Source organism: Sinohyriopsis cumingii, chromosome 17, assembly GCF_028554795.1.
Source record: "Sinohyriopsis cumingii isolate HCF-2022 chromosome 17, ASM2855479v2, whole genome shotgun sequence".
In the NCBI taxonomy this organism is placed as follows: Eukaryota; Metazoa; Mollusca; class Bivalvia; order Unionida; family Unionidae; genus Sinohyriopsis; species Sinohyriopsis cumingii.
This window is the reverse complement of record NC_142977.1, coordinates 28,786,693-28,798,027: the sequence shown is the minus strand read 5'-3', so window position 1 is coordinate 28,798,027 and position 11,335 is coordinate 28,786,693.

Here is an 11,335-nt window from a genome sequence, read left to right as displayed (position 1 = left end):
AGTCGCGCTTATTTTTTGTCACACAGTTTATAACTAACGAATTTCTTATTCTTATTATATCACTGTCAATAACATCGCCAGTGGTTTCTGTAAAGTCTATGACCATGGTCCGCAGCTGAGATATATTTATAACTCTAGACACTGCGATATAAACTAAATTTGACCATTGGATACGATCGTCGACGATCCATACTCGAGTATCATAAATAGTTAACCCCTGAGATGAACGAATCGTCATCGCGTATCCTAGCGTCCACGGAGATTTTGTAAATTTTTCGCGCATCCTCAATAACATTGACAGGAACTAAAACAACATCATTTAATACAAGATTCTGTTTTTCTGACGATCCTGGTATAACGTCGATATTCTGCCGTCACTTTTTTTTTTCCAATCCAATTTTCTTTTGCTTTGCTCAAGTTTTTTCTGATATTCTTATTTATTTCTCGGTACTTCAGTGCCCCTGTTGTGTGTCTGGTGTTTTTTAGTTCTCTTCGGGCATCACACAACTTCAGAATCTCTTCTGTAACCCAGGGTTTTTTCTTCGGGCGATGGAGGCCAATGATGTCCTTGGCAGTTGTTGTCATGGCTGTGTTGAAGGTGTCTATCATCTCATTGACATCAACATTCATCACAAGGAGTGGAGCAAATTTTCCTCCAATTGTGGCTTGGAATGACTTGCAGATGTTAGGGTCCTTCAGTTGTTCAAGGTTGAATTTGAGCCTGATGTTCTTTGGCTTGTTAATTTTCTTCAGCCTCACTCGGAAGTTCATAATCACGAGGTCATGATCACTCCCAACATCAGCACCTGGGAATGTCCTTGTTTTTGCTCTATTGATGCCAGATCGGTAACGGTTTTGAACCAGTATGTAGTCGATCTGGTTGTGATGGATTCCATTTGGTGAGTGCCATGTCCAGCATCGTGAAGCTTTATGTTGTCCCAGGGTGTTGGCTAGTACCAAGTTGTTGTAGCTTGCGAACTCGAGCAGCCGTCTCCCTCTTTCATTGGTAAGCTCATTGCAAGAAGGTCCACAATTTACCTCCCAGTCTGATAAAGAATAACAGCAAAAAGGCATTCCAAATTGTGAAAGACCTCACCAGACAGAAACAACCAAGAGTCAGTACCATTCAAGACAACAAAAAAAAAAAATGGAAAATGCCTCACAGAAGCGAGTGACATTGCAGAAAGATGGACTGAGTATTGCAAAGAACTCTACAACCATCAGTCCACAGGAGACCCAGAGGTGCTTGAAGTTCCAAGCTCCTCAAATGATGATGACTTCCCCATTCACAAAGAAGAGGTGGAGTCAGCAATAAGAGCACTTAAGAATGGGAAGGCAGCTGGAGTAGACAACATCCCAGCTGAACTTATCAAGAACGGGGGAGAATTAGTGAAAGAGCTACTAAAAAAAATCTGCAATAAGATCTGGCAGACAGGTGAATGGCAAACACAATGGACCCAGTCACTGATTATAACACTTCCCAAAAAAGGCAATCTCCAGCTGTGCCAAAATTACAGAACTATCAGTTTGATCTGCCATACTAGCAAGGTAATGCTGAAGATCATCTTGAACAGACTGAAACCACAAGCAGAAGAAATAATCGCTGAAGAACAGGCCGGGTTCCGGAGTGGAAGAAGCACAACAGAACAAATATTCAATCTCAGGGTTCTGTGTGAAAAGTACTCGCAACACAACCAAGACATCTATCATGAGTTCATAGATTTCAAAAAGGCCTTTGACAGAGTGTGGCATGAGGTATTGTGGGCCACAATGTAGAAGTATAACATGGGTCAAAAGCTAACCAATACCATCAAGCAGCTGTACGCCAAGGCTACCAGTGCAGTAATTGCCCAAGGTGCTGATGGGGACTGGTTCCAGACAACAGTGGGAGTGCGTCAAGGCTTAGAGCGCATCATGAGCGAAGCCCTGGAAAACCACTGTGGGACAGTCAGCATTGGAGGGAGTAACGTCACCAACCTCCGCTTTGCAGACGACATTGATGGGCTGGCAGGCAGTGAAGACGAGCTAGCCACCTTAGTGAAGAACCTGGATGAAACATCTTCCAGATTTGACATGGAGAAAAGCGCTGAGAAGACAAAACTGATGACAAATAGTGGCAAACAAATCTCAGCCAAGATTAAAGTCAGAGGACATGAACTGGAAACAGTGAGCCAGTTCAAATATCTTGGTTCCATAATCACTGAAGAGGGATCAAGAGCAGAAATTTTGTCAAGAGCAGCACAAACAATGGCAGCTTTGTCAAAGCTAAGACCCATCTGGAGAGACAAGAATATCTGTCTGAAAACTAAAATCAGACTATTGCGAGCTCTAGTCATCTCAGTCTTTTTGTACTCATGTGAGGCATGGACCCTGACTGCAGAATTACAACGAAGAATCCAATCACTTGAAATGAGATGCTACAGAACCATCCTTGGCATCTCTTACATGGACCACATCACAAATGAAGAAGTGCGTAACACCATCAGGCGCGAAGTAGGCCAATATGAGGACCTCCTCACCACCGTCAAAAAGAGAAAGCTGAAATGGTATGGCCATGTCACTAGAGCCAACAGTCTATCCACAACAGTCCTGCAGGGCAGCGTCCAGGGTGGCAGAAGGAGAGGTAGAGAAAAAAGTGGACTGACAACATCACAGAATGGACCAGGAAAAGTTTTGCGGAGACACAGACATTGGCACATGATCGAGACAATTGGAGGGAACTGGTCAGATGTTCAGCAGCACAGTGCCTCAACGACCACACTAGGTCATGAGACTGATGATGATGATGATGATTCTGCCGTCGCGTATCAGCTGGTCGATAACATAATGGTACGGGTAGATTTGAAATTTTTTCTTTGTGTAACATAAAGAATTGTTGTTGAAGTGTATTATGAACTATCTTTCTACTTGCAACTATCAAATCACTTGGTCTCCACAAATTCCACAAATTGTTTAAAGGCGTTTCTGAAATTATTTCACGCATTATTTCACATTGACTTTTATTCGGTTATAGTCTGATTCATTTCGTAAGCTCACTTAATTCTTGACCAAGCGCTCTATGATCATCAGTTATTTATTTATAATAATCAAGAATCTTTTTTAGCTATTCGTGTGGAGACAATCAAACAAAAGGTGGCGGTTGACCATGATCGCTGCACATTATCACAGCAGTATTGTTTGTTAATAACCAAAGAAAAAATATTTTTAATGTTTCGAACGACATGGTACATTTCTTTCTCTCATTTATCTTGCGAGTCTGCGTATAGGGGTTAAAACGATCATATCAAAATTCTGAAATAGTTCAATCACACGAGTTGTTTTACCAGAACTTCCTGCTCCATTAAGATAAATTGTTTTATGTATAGCTACGGGATCATACACTAACGGTGCAGATGGCAATTTTGATATTTGATTATTTTTGCAATAAATATCATTGATTTCAACGTTGGCGGATTCAGAATAATCAAGTATATGTTCTTCTTTTATTCTCCAATCGCCCCATGATGCATAAGTGCCGATATTCAATTTTTCCAACAATCCTGAATAGCTTTTTTATTGATATAAAACAAATCTGTAGGATTCTGACAGAAAACTTAGAAACTATTTATCATCGATAATAGATTTATCGAAACATACGCGAGCATTGAAGATCTTAAATGAGTAAACTGCGGTGACTCACAATCAACATAACCCACAATTGTACCTAATTTAGTTCCGTCCGATAAGTTAACATTACTTCCTCTTATAAACATATTTTTTTCGCTGTATCAGCAGTTATAAAATCAAACTCAGCATCGTCTATAATCAGTCTTGTAAGATGTCGTTTATGATCATATGATCCTTCCTGGGTAAATTTACCGATTATTTTTCTGCCGAGATCTTTTGCGATTTTATTTTAATCGGTTATATCATGATTTTCATCATCTTTTGTTGTGGTAACCAAACTTCTCTCTGCGGACGATATGATATAATTGCTTCACTTACTGTCAGAAATATAAGTATTTTTACATCGAGTGTATTCCGTAATAATAATGTTGGTGCCCAATGTTTTTCTGAAAAGTGTTTGCCAAACCAGATATAACAAATTGGATGAAGATTTTCGACATTATGATCAATAATTTCAATCGAAGCTCCTTTTGATTTATGTTTTGATTCATACAAAATCTCTCTGGTTATCGTTTTTTGTATTTTTGGGAATTTTAGTTTCTTTCCTAGCTAAGCGGCTTTTTTGACAGACGCTCTGGAATCTTTAACTATTTCTCCCCACTCGTTACTTATTTTATGTCTTTAATCCGTTAGACCGTTTCCACGAGTCGAAACAGTAAAATGTTCCGTTACTCGTTCAGCTATGCAATTTAGCATTGACAATTTCATTGGTTTTAAATTATGAATGCTGAGTTTATCATTTATCGGATATAACGCGTATATAACTGCTGTTACATGATACGTTCGTTCATAGTACGGTTTATCAATACCAGTCAACTTTCCTGGTTTGGAAGTTTTACTCAGTATGGCAATGTTTTGATTATGAAGGACGGGATCATATTTGTCACGGATAATCCAGTGAACGTCTACTTCCTTAATAAACTTTACTCTGAAAAATATTTTCGATTGTGCCAGATAAATAATGATGGTTGCCGCTCGTTTGTCGTACATCATAGCATCGATACCTTTGTCATTGTGTATGATTTTGAATGTTGACCACACAGGAGATGCGTCATCTTTCCTGAATTCTTTCTTGGAGTCATGAATTTTATTAATCAAGGTTTTATTCCTTGGGTCAACCAGAGCTTTTGTCGGTAAGTCAGGGGATATTCTGTCAAGATTAAATGTATGCAAGTGGTTAATGATAGGTTCTTTGACTCCTCGTAAGAAAGCCTGCGTAAACGAATTCTGCGGACATCATTTGCAAAGAGTGCTTAATGGAAGTCTAGGACCAAAACCGTGTTTGAAATGTGGCGTTGGAGTGAGAAGAAACACGCAGTTATGTGCGCAATGTGGTGGTAAAAAATACAGAGAACTTAAAAGATACTATGATAAAACAATAACAACGACAATAATGACAAGGTTATGAAAAGTGAAGAAGATTATCTGACAAGATTTTAAAAGTAATGATTTAGACAAATAATCAATTAGACAAATGATATTATATATATGGAGCAACATACGTCTGTAAATCACCCAACCATTAAAAATTACGAAGCAAATCGTGTGGTGTAATCATGCACTGTCGATTAAAAACCAGTCTGTTATGTCTTTAATACTGGTTATCTGATATTCACTATCGGGAGAAATAAAATATATCTTTGCCATAGGTTCATATTTGAATGTTGCAATGGTTTGATCGAAGACGACCTTGTGATCGATCATATCAACGGTATAAAAATCGAAAATAATTTATCTAATCTGAGATCTATCACGCAGAGTCAGACTTTTGCATGTGGTGGTACTGCTAAATATGAAAAAAAAACAATTGCAAAGAAGGTGATTATGCCTGTAAATACAGAGACCGACGAAGTAATAATATTTCCGTCGATGTATGCAGCTGACAAATATTTTGATATTCAATCAAAATCAATATATTTTGTCGCAAAAAAATATTACCAAATCTGCTCTCTTTAAGAAATATAAAAAATAACTTTCCAATATTGTTGAGAGACGTAACTGTCAAGCTAAGCTTTCTCCGGTAGAATAATTAAGTAGTTATCCCACTTATATTACTAACTATTTATTCAATTTCTTCTTTTGTCATCATTCAGTAATGAACAAATTATGATACAACTGTAAATGTATCATTTCAAATGATTTATGACGACCGGTTGTTGATAGGACACTAAAAGGTCATCGTGAGGGTTTGTAGATGGAAAGTATGGAAACCCCTTTGCCTACTACTTCCAAGACAGATAATTTTGCAGTACATTTCTTCAAAACCTCGTGCCCTACTACTTCCAAGAGGGATAATTCTGTACCAAGAGAGATAATTCTGTAGTATATATTTCTGCGTAGATCGTAATTCATTTTGTCATAGTAATTAACCATCTGTGTCATAATTAATATCAGTGAAGTAACATAATTGTTGAACAGTTCAAATTAGTAGAAGGATAATTTATGGTTTCTAAGTTACAAACGAAATCAAGGCAGAAAAGCGCGCGGTACTGTACAATATAATATATATCTTACACAGAAATATATATTTTTCAAGCCTCATTTTGTCAAGGCAGAAATATATTTTACTCAGTACTGTATGTAGCAATCCTTATAATAATTTATGAAACGTATGTCTGTAAGATATATCCGTAGCTCATTGCTATGGCATAGATCTCTGATACTCAAGGTCTTGTGATCGAGACCTGTGACTGACAACTGTTGATGGTTGCAATATTTTGAGATTTGTCTCTACAAGATGGGGATCCAAAAACGCAAGCTCGAACTTCAACAGAAAAAACACACATTCCTACCATATCACTACGTGGTGGGTCACCTTTTGCACTCTCCCGGGGTTGATTATGGGTGTGGGTGTGTGTGTGTGGGTGTGTGTGCAAAAATATGTTGAACGTAGAGAAGGATCCCGTATATGTTGTGCCGTCCTTAGAATTAAGATTTTATGTTGTACCGTCGTTAAAACAAAAATTATATTTATTTGTGCCTTCCTTAGAATTAAGAATATATGTCGTGCCGTCCTTAGAATTAAGATTTTATGTAATACGCTGTATATATGCTTATACGATGCTCTAAATATGCCACTTTATAATAAAATGAATAATAATAATAATAATAATAATAATAATAATGAGGACTTTGTATAGCGCCTAATCTTTAGAAGCTCTAAGCGCTTTACAACATTGGACAACACCTATAAGGTAAAAACATATAATAATATCATTACAAAAACAAACACCATGAAATTAGAAAAAACATTAAAAAATAAAAAACATGGTGAGAATCTTTCAGGTAGGAAACATAATTAGATATTTAAGTTTGTTCTTGCAGTCGAAATAAGTAAGTTTTGAGAGCCCTCTTGAATGGGATCACTGTGTCTTTGTGTCTAAGTCCAGTGGGCAATTCATTCCACGGTGTTGGGCCCTGGTATGCAAAAGAACGCTGTCCATATGACTTTGTTTTCATAGTGGGAATAATGAGTATACGATTGTAAGAGGAGGAGAGTACGTATCTTGCTGGTGTCTACACATTGGTGAGATCGGATAGGTATGTTGGACTAGAGTCCGACAATGAAACGTACCACAGAGAACAAATTTTGTGTTTGATTCTGGATCGAATGGATAGCCAGTGTAGGGTACTGAGCAGCGGCGAGGTGTGCTCTGATCGTGGTACTCTAAGTATGATTCGAGCAGCTGTGTTTTGAAGTTTTTGAAGTTTCTGGAGTAGATATTGAGATGAACCAGACAGAATTGAGTTACAATAGTCCAGTCTTGAAAGTACTAATGAACACACAAGTGTTTTAGTGGCATCAGCTGAAAGATATTTGCGAATAGAGCTGATGCGTCTCAGCTCAAGATATGCAGCCTTGCATATGTTCATAATACGTTGGTGAAATGTGAGAGTACTGTCCAGAGTAACACCTAGGTTTCTTACTGATTGCGTGAATTTAATGTTGGCGTTGCTGATATTTATTGTTTGAGGTAAAGGATGTGAATGAGAAAGTCTTTGTATTGTGATCGAATTTCCTCAGTTTTATCATCATTCATCTGCAGCTTGTTACATGTCATCCATGATTTCACATCAGAAATGCACTTCTCTACACCTTGGATGGTAGCATCAACTTCAGTTGGGTGGCTAGATTTGTATATTTGGGTGTCATCAGCGTACAAATGGTGAGACACTGAATGATGATCTATGACACTTGAGAGCAGCTGAGTGTACAGAATGAAGAGAACAGGTCCAAGAACAGACCCCTGTGGAATACCACAACATAGATCAACTGGGCTGGAGTGTATTTCATTTGCAGATACAATTTGTGTCCTGTTGACCAAGTAGGACTTGAACCACAGTAAGGCTGTATCATGAATGCCAAATACATGCTGGAGACGGTGAAGGAATATATCGTGTCAAATGCTGCAGACAAATCAAGGAGGGTGAGGACTGTAATCTTTCTGCTATCCAACGCAGAGAGAATGTCATTAACTACTTTTAGATGAGTAGTTTCAGTACTGTGGCAAGGGCGATATGCAGATTGTACATTGCTAAAAAGACTGTCTGAATTTAGATGAGATACAAGCTGGGATAGAACAACCTTTTCTAAGATTTTTGAAATGAATGGGAGATTAGAAACTGGGCGGTAGTTCTTTAAATCGTTATGGTCTAGTGTTGGTTTCTTCAGCAGAGGCTTTACAATGGCAGTTTTGAAAAATGATGGGAATTCCCTGGATGAGAGAGAGGTATTGATAACATCAGTTAGTGAAGGCAATACTGGATCTAAGCACTCACTCAGCAGTGATGTTGGAATTGGATCAAGTTCACATGATTTTGGTGCACTTTTCATCAGGATTGGACGTACAAAATCCATAGAGACAGGTTCAAATGCTGCTAATGGTTGCTGCTCATATTCTGTATCCCAACTGTATGGCGACAACGAGTCAATTGAAATTGTGGTGTCAAGCTTATCTCTAATGGTTTGTACTCTGTCACGGAAGAAATTTGCAAACATGTCCGGAAGGACGACTGGAAGGAAGGTAGTTGGAAGTGGTGTTGATTTGTTCCTTGACATTAGCTTGTTAGTAATCTCGAAGAGCTCTTTGCAGCTGGAACTTTCCATGATCTTAGTAGTGTAGTGGGCTGATTTCGCTGCATGGACTATATTTGTGACATTCTTCTTAGCGACTTCATAGATTTGCTTATGAATAGTGAGTCTGGTGGAAAGCCAGAACCTCTCAGCTTTACGGCGGTCTCTTTTAGCAGTGCGAAGCTAGTCCCTAACACTGCTATACCATGGAGAACACTTTTGAATTGATATTCTGCATTTGGTGGCTGGGGCATGTTTGTCAAGCAATGAACGCAGACAGTTATCGAGTTGTTCTGCGGTAGGAGGTAAGCAAGTTGTTAGGTTAGCTTGGATGCCGTGCATTAGTTTGGTTCTATTTATCATACGGAGGTTTCTCTTAGTAGCAGATAAAGGTAGAGGGTTTGGGACTGATACGTCAAGATGGCATATAATGCAGAGGTGATCTGATGCAAGATCATGGGATACCAGGGAGGACCGTATAATGTTATCATCAGGTCTATGAAGAATCCAGTCTAAAATGTGACGATGTTAATTGATGGGTTGGTTAACTGACTGTTTGAGGTTGTAAACATTAATGGAATCTATGAGTTTTGATGTATTTGAGTTTCCGGGACAGTCAAAGTGAAAGTTGTGTATTTGTACCGTCCCCAAAACCAAAAATTATATGTTGTGCTGTCCCTTAGAATTAAGATTATATGTATATATGTTAGAGCTTGCTAGAATTGTCTTCTGGCAAGCTAGGAGTCCACGTGAAGGTTGATTCGTCCTCAAAAACAGTCAATGATGACCTAATATATTTTATTTTAAATATATTTTATAATATATATATATAATAAAATGAAATTTGAAAATATTATATTTTTTTGCAATAATATTTTTTGTTAAAAGACGGCATATAAATTCAACTTAATCCAGGGAAAATTATTTCTGATTTTGAGTCACCGCAAGCGCATAAAGTTGAAGATAAATACACACTACTAGCTGAATATCGGTGCATGAAAATTGTTACATGTTCCAATCTTTTCCTACTGTAAAAGATATGGAAGTTAAAAAATTCGTATTCCTCTCAACCGTGATAGAAAAAATAGATCAAAATTAGCTCACGAATACGAAACGAAGAAAATTACTGACACGCGCTTGAGACAGTTAAGAAAGATTATGTCAGATCGTGAAAGCGAAAATAGTGAAAATTTTGAAAGTGAAAGTGAAAACAGTGAAAATGACAACGTCACTGATGAAAATGAAAGTTACGACAATGTCGTGATTAATTATCCTCTGACTTTTATTGTACCCGAGAATCAGAATTAGACAATATTTTTTAAGCTGATTGAATTAAATGGAGGAATGTGCATAATTCAGAATCTGATCTCTATCACACGTGATCAAAAGAAATATGTTCTCGCCGCATTTGATTTAATTGTTCTTGCGTCAATAAAAAGTCTTCGTTTCCGCAGTGGTCAATAACTATATTAACACTAAATTGTTCTGTGTTGACTGGAGACTGTGTCATTATTGTTCTGATGGCTTTTTCAAGTACCTCCTCCTTGTCGTGTATACAAACGCTCACGTGTTGGTACATTATATAATATACCTCCTGAATTTATATAATTTAAAAACACTTTGCAAACATATCTTCATGATCAAAAAATCTAAGGACAATATTTTTATTGTAATGATTTTTTAGTTTTGCTGAAATATTTATTTTTTTCTGAATTTTGTTAAAATTTGTTATTTTTTCATGAAAATTGTCAAAATTTATCGTTTATTCACCCACTTTAGTCATTTTTGTCAAGAAAAAATCTATCAGATTTTGTATTTCTTGAGGGTGAAAACACTAGCGATTCTGTATTTGGTTTTGTAAATCAGTCACAAAAACTGACAAAAAGCACATGAAAAACATCAGTTTTAGGGTGTTATACAAGAATTTATCGAACAATTATCGATTTATCGATAAATCAATTAGAGACTCACTGGGGTTTTCACCCTCAAAAATTACGAAATTTGATAGATTTTCCTTGACAAATCTATACAAAAAATTAATAATTTTATCATCAGAATAAAATAAATCTGATTTCACGCTGATGTTGAAAACCGTTAAGATCTTACGTATAAATTTATTTTAAGAAATTCTCCACGCAGGTCAATTAAGTGTCCGGACTGGTCAGTAAGTTTGAAATGTATTCTTGATAATAAATTATTAAGACAACGTAGAAAAACAGGGTTAATAGGTTGTTGTACAATCAAATATCCAGGAGGAACTTGCGGAGTAAATGTATAAAAAATATATCCTTGATGAGCCTGATTTGATTTTTCAAGACCTATTTGATAGCTGCCATCAATTACATCGCATACAAGATTGACCGAAATAGTTGAAGTTATATTAAAGATTCCTGGTTAAATATGACGCCCACCATCCGTATGCATCATTGTCATGTTTAAGAAGAGATGCTGGTAGGCATATTTTCTCCATGACTCAGCAATTTTAGGAAAGTTTTCGTTAATAATTTTTGTTTAGTTCCTCCTAATTAAATTTTGGAACTACAAATTTAAAATCACCTGGTCCTTCATATTCTTTTTCTGTTATTTTATAATGAT